This window comes from Lontra canadensis, unplaced genomic scaffold (genome assembly GCF_010015895.1).
Source record: "Lontra canadensis isolate GAN:19392208 unplaced genomic scaffold, GSC_riverotter_1.0 scaffold70, whole genome shotgun sequence".
Lineage (NCBI taxonomy): Eukaryota > Metazoa > Chordata > Mammalia > Carnivora > Mustelidae > Lontra > Lontra canadensis.
This window is the reverse complement of record NW_022631064.1, coordinates 3,563,549-3,573,576: the sequence shown is the minus strand read 5'-3', so window position 1 is coordinate 3,573,576 and position 10,028 is coordinate 3,563,549. Positions and strand designations below refer to the sequence as shown.

General features: G+C 34.7%; 1 non-coding gene across 1 annotated transcript; it reads left to right on the top strand.

Annotated features, from left to right (window-relative positions):
- The first annotated feature begins 7,605 nt into the window (after window positions 1-7,605).
- Window positions 7,606-7,708, top strand: LOC116881041. Its single transcript, XR_004385330.1, has one exon. It is a non-coding gene; the product is annotated as a U6 spliceosomal RNA (small nuclear RNA).
- The last annotated feature ends 2,320 nt before the right edge of the window (window positions 7,709-10,028 follow it).

Genomic DNA, 10,028 nt, shown 5'->3' with positions numbered 1-10,028 from the left:
GTCAAATAAATAAATAAAATCTTTTACCTATTGATGAGTAGGAGTGCTGAATATTTTCTTTTTAAGTTTTATTTTAATTCCAGTTAGTTAACATACAGTATTATATTTGTTTCAGGTGCACAATATACTAATTCAACACTTCCGTATATCATCTGGTGCTGATCACAAATGCACTTCTAAATCCCCATCACCTATTTAACCCATCCCTACACCACCTCCACTCTGGTATCTCAGTTTGTTCTCTGTATATAAATCTTGTTTCTTGGTTTCCCTTTCTTTTTTTCTCTCCTTATGTGCATTTGTTTTGTTTCTTAAATTCCACATATGAGTGAAATCATATGGTATTTGTCTTTCTCTGACTGACTTATTTCACTTAGCATTATACTCTCCACCTCCAACAGTGTCATTGCAAATGGCAAGATATCATTCTTTTTTATGGCTGAGTAATAGTCCATTATATATATTATATATACACACTAATTCATTATTATTATATATATAATAATAACTAAGCCATATATCGTATATATATTCACCACACCTTCTTTATCCATACACCAACTGATGGACACTTGGGCTGCTGCCATAGCTTGGCTATTATAAATAATGCTGCTATAAATACAGGGTTGCATGTTTCCTTTGAATTAGTGTTCTTGTATTCTTTGGGTATATACCCAGTAGTGCAATTGCTGGATCATAAGGTAGTTCTGTTTTTAACTTTTTGAGGAACCTTTTGTCCACCATCCCTAACCCCAGGTAACCACTAATCTGATCTTCACTTCTATGATTTTGTCCTTTTAAGAATGATATATAAATGGAATTATATAGTATATTACTTTTTGAGATTGGCTATTTTCTTTCAGCATAATTTCTTCTAGATTCATCCAAGTTGTATATATCAATAGTTTGTTCCTTTTTATTACTGTCATTCCATAGAATAAATGTAACAGGGGAGCCTGGGTGGCTCAGTGGGTTAAGCCTCTGCCTTCAGCTCAGGTCATGATCTCAGGATCCTGAAATCAAGCCCTGCATTGGGCTTTCTGCTCAGCAGGGAGTGCTTCCTCCTCTCTCTCTCTCTCTCTCTCTCTCTCTCTCTGCCAGCCTCTCCGCCTATTTGTGATCCCTCTCTCTGTCAAATAAATAAATAAAATCTTTAAAAAAAAAGAATAAATGTAACACAGCTGGTTTAATCTTTCACTCATTAAAGGACATCTGAATGTTTCCAGGTTTGGCTATCACAAATAAAATTTTGTGAGGCTCTAAATTGTTGGGTTTTTTTGAGCCACTCAGCACCTCTAAATTGTTGTTTTGAAAAAATAAAGAATAGACTATATTTAAAAGAAGTTTTAGGTTGATAAGAAAATTGAGCAGAAAGTACAGTGTGTTCCCATACATGACCCCTTCCCCTTCAGTTTTTCCTCTTCTTAACATCTGGCATTAGTGTGGTATATTTGTTAAAGTTGATGAGTCAGTATTGACACAGTATTATTAAGTAAAGCTAAACCATAAACTGGTTAACCAAAGTTAAACCATGAACTGGTTAGCCAAAGTTAAACCATAGTTAAAACATTAGGATTCACTCTTGGTGTTTTACATTATATGGGTTTGAAAAAATGTATAAGGGCATGTATTCACCATTATAGTTTCATACAGAATAGTTTCTGTGCCCTGAAAATTCTCTGCACTCTGCCTATTCATTCGTCCCTCCCCTCAAACCCTGGCAACCACTGATCTTTTTATTGTCTCCATTAGTTTTGTCTTCTCCAGAATGTCATATAGTTGGAATCATGAACTATGTGGCCTTTCCAGATTGGATTTTTCACTTAATAACATGCCCTAAGTCTTTCATGTCTGCTCATGGTTTGATAGCCCGTGTCTTTTTAGAGCTGAATTGTTTGGATATACCACAGTTTATTTCATCTTTACCTACTGAAGGAAAAATTGGTTGTTTCCAAGTTTGGGCGGTTATGAATAAAGCTGCTATGAATAACTGAGTGCAGATTTTTGTGTGGACATAGGTTTTGAGCAATTTGGGTAAATACCAATGTGCATGACTGCTGGATCATAGGGTAAGAGTATATTCAGTTTACTGAGAAACCACCAACTGTCTTCCAAAGTGACTATAACATTTTGCATTCCCACCAGCAGTGAACAAGAGTTCTTGTCACTCCACCAAATGACAATATTTGGTATAGTCAGTGTTTGGGAGTTTGGTCATTCTAATACATGTCTAATGGCATCTCATTGTTTTAATTCACAACTCTCTAGTGACATTTGATACTGATCATCTTTTCACAGGCTGATCTGTCATCTGTTTATGTTCATTAGCATGTGTCTGTTCAGGGTCTTTTGCCCATTTTAAAATCATGTTGTTAGTTTTCTTATTGTTGAGTTTTAAGAATTCTTTGTATAACAAATCTTTATCAGTTCTATCTTTTGCAAATATTTTTCTCCCAGTGTGTGGCTTGTCTGCTCATTCTTGATAGTGTCTTTGCAAAGCAGAGGTTTTCATTTTAAAGAAGTCTTGCTTATCAATTTTTTCCTTTATATATCTTGCCTTTGCATCTAAAAAATAATCATCATACCCAAGATCATCTAGGTTTTCTTCAATGTTATCTTCTAGGTGTTTATGTTTAGGTTTATGATCCACTTGAGTGAATTTTTATGAAGGGCATATAGGCTGTGTGTAAATCCTTTTTTTTTTTTTTTTTTTTTTTTTTTTTTTGGGCAGATGATGTCCAATTGTTCCATTACCATTTGTTGAAATGGCTATCTTCCCTCTGTTGTATTGCTTTTCCTCTTTTGTCAAAGATCATCTGACTATATTTATGTGGGACTGCTTCTGGGCCAGCTTTAGTAAGTCTTAAAATTGAGTAGTATCAGTCCTCTGACCTTGTTCTCCTTCAGTATTATGTTGACTGTTCTGGGTCTTTTAACTCTCCATATAAATATTAGAATCAGTTTGTTAATATACGCAGAATAACTTGTTGGGATTTTGATTTGGATTCATTGTGTTTTAATATGCATTGATGGTCAATAATGTTGAGCATCTTTTTGTTTATGGTCATTTGCATTTTTCTTTGGTGAAATGTGTTCAAATATTTTGTCTTTTACATTGAGTTATTTTCTCATTCTTGAGTTGAAAGAATTCTTTTTCTTTTCTCTCTTGAAGTCCTTTATTAGATATGTGACTTGCATTTTTTTTCTCCCAGCCTGTAGCTTATCTTTTTATTCTCTTAATAGCATATTTCACAGATCACAAGTGTTAGATTTTTCTGAAATTTATCAAATATTTCTTAATTGATGATTCTTTCAGCATATCTTAAAACTATTTTCCTAACCCAAGGTTACAATGATTTTCTCCTGTTTTCTTCTAAAAGGTTTATAGTTCTATATTTTACATTTAAGTCTATGGTACATTATGAGCTAAATTCTGTCAAATGTCTGAGGTATCAGTTGAGGTTCCTTTTTTTAACCAATGAATGTTCAGTTCAAAAAATGAACAAAATGTATCGAGAAGATATTTTTTCCACTGAATTGACTTTTCATCTTTGCCAGCAATTCATTGATCATGTTTATATGAGTCTACTTCTAGATATATTTTCTGTTCCTTTGATCTATGGTCTATACTTTCACCATTACAATATAGTCTTGTTTGTTGTAGTTTTATATTAAGACTAAAAGTTGGGTAGTGGGAGTCTTCCAAGTTTGTTCTTATTTTTCATAATTATATTTGTTATTTTAACTCATTTACCTTTCATATAAATTTTAGAATCAGTTTATCTATATCTACAAAAAATCCTTTGGGGCTTTTGATTGAAATTGTGTTAAATCTTTTATTATTATTATTATTATTACTATTTAAAAGACTTTATTTATTTGAGAAAGGGAGAGAGTGAGAGAGAGCATGAGAGTGGGGTAAAGGGCATAGGATGAGCCACCCAGGGCCCTTGAGTTAAATCTACACATAAATTTGGGAATTATTGATAAAGTAACTACATTGAGTCTTTTAAATTATGAGCATGGTATTTTTATCAGCTCATTTAGCTCTTTGATTTCTTTTTTTTTTTTTTTAAGATTTTATTTGACAGAGCTCACAAGTGGGCAGAGAGGCAGGCAGAGAGAGGGGGAAGCACTCTCCCTGCTGAGCAGAGAGCCCTATGTGGGGCTCAATCCCAAGACCCTGATATCATGACCTGAGTTGAAAGACAAAGGCCCAACCCATTGAGCCACCCAGGCACCCCTAGCTCTTTGATTTCTTTAATAAGCATTTTGTAGTCCTCAGCATACCGACCGTATACATCTTTCTTAAGATTCTTACTTAAGTACTGAACTTTTTTGAGCTATTTTAAATGGTGCTGTTTTAAAGTTTGGTTTCCAATTGTTTATTGCTAGTGTATAGAGACATAATTGCTTTTTTGTAAGTAGACTTGCATATTTTTGTATATCTGACCTTATAGTCTGTGACCTTGCTAACTCATTTAGTTTTCTGTAGATTCTTTGAGGTTTTCCATGTAGAAAAACATGTTATCTTTATCATTTCTTTCCTCCTGCTTGCTGAAGTTCTAATTTTCACTCTCTCTCTCTCTCTCTTTTTTATTTATTTGTTCATTTACTAAGATGGGAACTTAGTTTTTTTTTATTTAACCTCTCTATTTCTTTACAACATATGAATTTACTGGTATAAATTTTCCTCTAAGTATTGCTTTGGTGTATCCCACAATTTTGATATGATGTATTTTCATTTTTTATTCACTTTAATATATTTCCTAATATTCCTGAGACTTTTTCTTTGAGCAGTGGATTGTTTAGAAATTTGTTGTGTAATTTCCAAATATTTGGGGGAATTTCCAAATATCTTCCTGTTATTCACTTCTAGTTAACTCCACTATGGTAAAAAAACATACTTTCTATGTTTTTATTTTCTTTAAATTTGTTAAGGTTTGTTTTATGACACAAGATATGGTCTATATTTATAATATTTCATGTGTACTTGAAAAGAATGTTTATTCAGCTGTTATTGGGTCAAGAAGTAAAAAAATTACAATTAAGTCAATTTGGTTGATGGTGGTTTTAGGGATTATATGTCCTTACTGATTTCTGTCTAATCATTCCATAGATTACTAAGAGAGGGAATAAAATCTCCAACTTTAGAGGCGAGTTTTTCTATTTCTACTTTCAGTTCTACCATTTTTTGCTTTATGTATGTTGAAGATCTTTTGTTAGGTGCATTTACATTTAGGATAGCTCTGTATCCTCTGTGCATTAGCCTCTTTATCATGGGAATGTCCCTTTTTATCCCTGGTAATTTTTCTTCTTCAGAATTGTATTTTTCTGGAGTGACATCAGCAAGATGGTGGAATAGGAGTACTCTACTATAACCCTACCACAAAGCATCAATTTTGACAATCACCCAGGGATGAGAGTGCCTTTGTGAGAGTCTAGGAGTCCAGAGGAGAAGTTCCAGCACAGTCTTGAAGCAAAAAAAAATTCAAAAGTAGATGCACTGAAGAGGGAAAAGATAGTTTCATTTTGCCCATATCCCTTCTCCCCCAAAGCAACATGGCTCAGTGCCAGGAAAGACCTCCACAGCCCATGATTTTTTTCCACAAAAGAAAGTGAGAGCTAGGCTTCTCCAACTGTTCGGGACACAGCCAAGAGGTCCACTTCTTTCTTGCTCCTTCTTTACTGGGATAATCTATAAGATCTACTGGACTGGGAGAGGCTGGGAGATAGTATGTAGAGCTCAGAGCTCATCAAAAGAACATTACTAATTGCTTCACAGTTCTTCCCACTAACTGATTCATGATAACCATCAAGAGACTTGTCCATTACCCACTGGTGAATTCCTTGCCTGTGGCCCCCCTGGCTGGGCCACAGGAGCCCTTATTGGTCTGTGTGCCTCACTCATACCCCTTTCTTTCCTCTTCCCCACCATCTGTGTCTATCTCCCAGTGTGGGCTTCCATGGATGGCAAGAGTTAGCTGTTAGAGGCAGTCAGCAAGCAAGTGAAGAAAGTAAGCCAGACCATGGGATTAGGAAAAGGTTTACAAACCTGAGCATTTCAGGGCACTGCCCTAGAGAAAACAATCAGGAAGTTCAAAGCATCCAGCCTGGCTTTGCAAGACTGAGAGAAGGCATGCAATTTTAAGGACCCCCCCCCCCCCGCCCTGCAAGAAGGAACAGGAAGTGTGAGGTAGGCACATCCATAGAAAAGGTGTGAGAAAGCCTCAGAATCTTTAGACAGATTGACAGGTGAAAGCATATCTCTCCCAAATCAATCAGTAAGACTGGAGGAGGTGATTGCTTTTTCACATGTGAAGACATCAGTGGAAATTCAAAGAACCCAGAAAATCAAAGAAATATGACTCCATAAAAGGAGCAAACAGTTTCCAGCAAATGATCAAAAAGAAATGGAAATCTACAAATGGCCTGACAAATAGTTTAAGATAATTATATTAAGGAAGTTCAGTGAGCTACAAGAGAACACAGACAACTCAGTGAAATCAGGAAAACAATCTACAGACCAAACAAGAGGTTCAACAGAGAGAAAAAAGCAGAAATTCTGAAGCTGAAATATACAAGGAATGAAAAGAAAACTATAATAGAGAACTTTAAGAATAGACAAGATCAACAGAAGAAAGAAAGCATGAACTCAAAGACAATCCATTTGCAGTTATCCAGTCAGCATACAATAATACCACAGAAATGCATAGTATCATAAGAAACTAATGTGAATAATTATATGGCAACAAACTGGGTAAGTTAGAAAAAATAGATAGATTTCTAGAAACATATAACCTACCAAGAGTGAATCAGGAAGAAACAGAAAATCTGAATAGACCTATAACTGGTAAGGATTTTGAATCAGTAATCAAAAGTCCCCCAGTGAAGAAAACCCCAGATACAGATGGGCTCACTGGTGAATTTGACCAAATATTTAAACAAGAATTAATGCCAATCCTTCTCAAACTATTCTAAAACAACAAAGAGGAAGAAACACTTCTAAGCTCATTTTACCAGGCCAGCATTACTAGACAAGGGAACTATAACAAAAATTATAGATCAATATCTCTGATGAGCATAGATTTAAAAAGTCTTTAATAAAATCCTAGCAAACTGAATTCAGCTGTTCAGTAAAAAGATCATATATCATGAGGCAGGACATATCTCTGGGATGCAAGGATGTTTTAACATATGCATGTATTTATACACCACATTAATAGAGTAAAGGATAGAAATCATATGATCATTTTAATAGATGCAGAAGAAGCATTGGCAGTATTCAACATCCTTTTATTAAAAACTCTCAACAAATTAGGCATGGAAGGAATGTATTTCAACATATTAAAGACCATATATTAGAAGCTCATAGCTAAAATCATTCACAGTAGTGAAAAGTTGAAAACTTTCCTCTAAGATTAGGAACCAGAAAAGAATACCCACTCTTGCCATTTCTGTTCAAACACAGTATTGGAAGTACTAGAGCAGTTAGGCAAGAAAAGAAAAAAAAGATTCCAATGGGAAAGAAAGAAAGAAAGTTGCCACTGCAGGTTACATAATTTTAAAATAGAAAATTCTATATAAAAATTGGTTAATTAATGCTTGCTCTGACAGCACATATACTAAAATTGGAACAATACAGAGAAGATTAGCATGGCCCCTACGCAAGGATGACACGCAAATTCGTAAAGCGTTCCATATTTTTTATGGAACTAGAGGGTATTATGCTTAGCGAAATAAGTCAATCGGAGAAAGATGATCTCCCTGATATGAGGAAGTCAAGAAGCAACATGGGGAGTTTGGGGGGGTAGGAAAAAAATAAATGAAGCAAGATAGGATTGGGAGGAAGACAAACCATAAGAGACTCTTAATCTCACGAAACAAACTGAGGGTTGCTGGGGGGAAGGAGGGAGGGAAAGGGTGGTTGGATTATGGACATTGAGGAGGGTATGGGCTATGGTGAGTGCTGTGAAGTGTGTAAACCTGGCTATTCACAGACCTGTACCACTGGGGCTAATAATACATTATATGTTAATAAAAAAAATTGGTAAATTAGTTTGGTGAAATTTCAGGATACAAAGTTAACATGCAAAATTCAGTTGCATTTCTACACACTAACAATGGCCTATCTTAAAGAGGATGTTTAAAAATCCCATTTATAGTATCATCAAAAACAATAAAATACTTAGGAATAAATTTAACCAAGGATCTGAAAGACATACACACTACAAACTATAAAACATTAGAGAAATCGAAAAAGACTCACAAAAAAGAAATATATCACATTTTCTTGGATTAGAAGAATTATGTTGTTAAAATGTTTGTAGATTACCAAAGTAATTTGTAGACTCAAACTAATCACTATCAAAATTCAATAGCATTTTTCATAGAAATGGAAAACAATGCTTCTAAAATTTTTATGGACACACAAAAGATCCTAAATAGCCAAACCGATTTTGAGCAAGAAGAACAAACCAGAGAGCATCATGCTTTCTGATTTCAAAGCTATATTACAAAGCTCTATTACAAACCAAGCTATAGCTATATTACAAAGCTATAGTAATCAAAACTGTATGTACTGGCATAAAAACAAACACATAGACCAATGAAATAGAATAGAAATTCCAGAAATATACCCCACACATCTGGTAAACTAATCTTTGATAAGAGTGCCAAGAACACTCAATGGGGAAATTTTACTCCCTTCAATAGTGGTATTGGGAGAACTATATCCACATGGAAATGAATGAAACTGGACCTCTGTATTACACTGCTCACAAAAATTAAACTCAAAATAGGCCAAGTACTTAAATATAAGACCTGAAACTGTAAAAGCCTCAGAAGAAAAATCAGGGAAAATCCTTCTTGATATTAGTCTTGGCAATAAGTTTTTGGATATGACACCAAAACGTAGGCAACCAAAGCCAAAATAAGCAAGTGTGGCTAAACCAAACCAAAAAGCCTCTGCACAGCAAAGGAAACAACAAAGTGAGAAGGGAACCTACTGAATGGGATAAAATATTTGCAAACCATGTATCTGGTAAGGCATTAATAACTAAAAATATAAAGAACTCTTACAACTCAATAGTCAAAAGCAAAACAAAACTAAACCCAAATAATCCAATTTAAAAATTGTCAAAGGAGCTGAATTTTTCCATAGAAGGCATACAGATGGCCAACAGGTACATGAAAAGATACTTAACATTAGTAATCATCAGGGTAATGCAAGTCAAAACCACAATGAGATATCCTCTCATTACTTTTAGGATGGCTATCATCAGCAAGATAAGAGATAACAAGCATTGGTGAGGATGTGGAGAAAAAGGAACACTTGTACACTGTTAGTTGGATTATAAATTGGTACAGACATGGAAAACAGTACAGACATTACTCGAAAGTTTATAAATAGAATCAGCATATGATCCCACAATCCCATTTCTGGATATATATCCAGAAGAAATTTAGTCATGGTCTTGAAGAGATAATCTGCACTCCCATGCTCATTGCAGCATTATTCACAATAGTCAAGATGTGGAAACAATTTAGGTGTCCATGGATGGATGAATGCATAAAGAAAATGTGATACAGATATCACATTATAATGAATATTATTCGGACATAAAGAAGGAGGAAATCCCATCATTTGCAACAATATGGATGTACCAGAAGGCACTCTGCTAGGTGAAATAAGACAAAGGGAGAAAGGCAAATATTGTATAGTATCACTTATATGTGGAATCTAAAAGCAGAAAAAAATATGGAACTCATAGAAATAGAGAATGGTGCTTGCCAGGGGATAAGGGATGGGGGGAATGAAATGTTGGTCAAAGGATACAAACTTTCAGTTACAAGACGAGGCGCTAATATACAGCACGATGGCTATAGTTAATGACTCTGTATTGTACACTTGAAGTTTGTAAGAGAGTAGATCTCAAGCATTCTCACCACACACTCTAAAGGTAACATATCTGCTGTGATAGATATGTTAATTAGCTTGATTCTGGTAAATAATTCATAATGTATAT